The 1,507-nt window shown below is 36.2% G+C and overlaps 1 non-coding gene across 1 annotated transcript; it reads right to left on the bottom strand.

Annotated features, from left to right (window-relative positions):
- Positions 1-967: 967 nt before the first annotated feature.
- On the bottom strand, positions 968-1,074 carry LOC112654249 (U6 spliceosomal RNA). The gene has a single exon (XR_003132898.1). It is a non-coding gene; the product is annotated as a U6 spliceosomal RNA (small nuclear RNA).
- Positions 1,075-1,507: the final 433 nt, after the last annotated feature.

The raw sequence follows: 1,507 nt of genomic DNA, 5'->3' as shown, positions 1-1,507 counted from the left end.
AGTCACAGTAACTATTTAATAGGAACCAATATTCTAAGTATTAAATTCCTGGATATTGCTCATCTGGAAGGAGAATATAAAAATTATTTTTATGCTTACACAAATGTTTGGCATATAACTTCATCCCAAACAATATTAGCACCTTGAACATTTGCTATTTATAATCTTGCATAATTTGCTTATGAATTTACATTGCCCTTTTGGAGTAACCTAAAGCCAAGCATCATTCCTGAAGAGGTAAGATATCAAATATCATACTCAAGGAAGGTAGAAGCAAACCCAGTCTAGAAATAATGAAAGAATGTGAGAATTGAATCCAGAAGTGAATAATCCCACTTGGAAGAGAGTTCATGAAGAATTATTGACAAACTTGGGGTTTGGTAAATGCCGAACATATTAGACTAAGTGATTTCTTATTTCGCTCTTTACTCCAGAATTCTGTAATTGTTTTTAAAAAAATTCAAATTTTATTTAAATTCAATTTGCCAAAATAGAGTATAACATCTGGTGCTCATCTCATCATGTACCCTCCTTAATGCCCAGTTACTCCTTCCCCCTACCCAAATCCCCTTCTGCAACTCTGTTTCCCAGAATTAGGAGTCTCTTATGGCTTGTTTTCCTTTCTAATTTTTTCCCACTCAGTTTCCCCCTTTCTTTATGGTCCCTTTCACCATTTCTTATATTCCACATATGAATGAAACCATATGATAATTCTTTCTCCTATTGACTTATTTCACTCAGCATCATACCCTCCAGTTCCATCCATGTTAACACAAATGGTGGGCATTCATCCTTTCTAATGGCTAAGTAATATTCCATTGTATCTATAGACCACATCTTCTTTGTCCATTCATCTGTTGCAGGACATTGTGGCTCCTTCCACAGATTGGCTATTGTGGCCACTGCTGCTATAAACATTGGGGTGCAGTTGTCCTGTCATTTCACTATATCTGTATCTTTGGGGTAAAAAAATATGGAACACTTCACAAATTTGCATGTCATCCTTGTGTAGGGGCCACATTAATCTTCTCTGTATTGTTCCAATTTTAGTATATGTGATGCTGAAGTGAGCATGAATTCCGTGATTTTAAGCATCAAAAGATAGGAATCTTTTCTTGTAGTGAAAACGATGATTCTTGGTGTTAATTAAGTTGTAGTGTTAGCTACTCTAATAGTTAAATACCGGATTTCAGTGGCCTAGCATAGTGCATTTATTTCTCAATCTTTCAATAGTCCCATTTCGGTAGCTCTAATTTGGAGGCCTAACTAGTATTTGGGGTGGGGTGCAGACCCTTCCCTATTCTAGGTCCTCTAAGACCTCTTCAATCAGATAGTAGGTCCAAAGATCTTACATGGGAACTTCTTTTGTTTCAGGCTAATCGTGGCTTATGTCATTTATGTCCATATTTCATTGGCTAGAACTCAATCTTATCACACATTTAATTGCAACAGAAACTGGGAAGTATCATCTATTTGTGTGCTTGGGAAAAGATATGAGTTTGTGGGC

Source organism: Canis lupus, chromosome 3 (genome assembly GCF_003254725.2).
Source record: "Canis lupus dingo isolate Sandy chromosome 3, ASM325472v2, whole genome shotgun sequence".
Classification (NCBI taxonomy): Eukaryota; Metazoa; Chordata; class Mammalia; order Carnivora; family Canidae; genus Canis; species Canis lupus.
The sequence above is the reverse complement of the archived record's forward strand: the minus strand, read 5'-3'. Positions and strand labels throughout refer to the sequence as shown.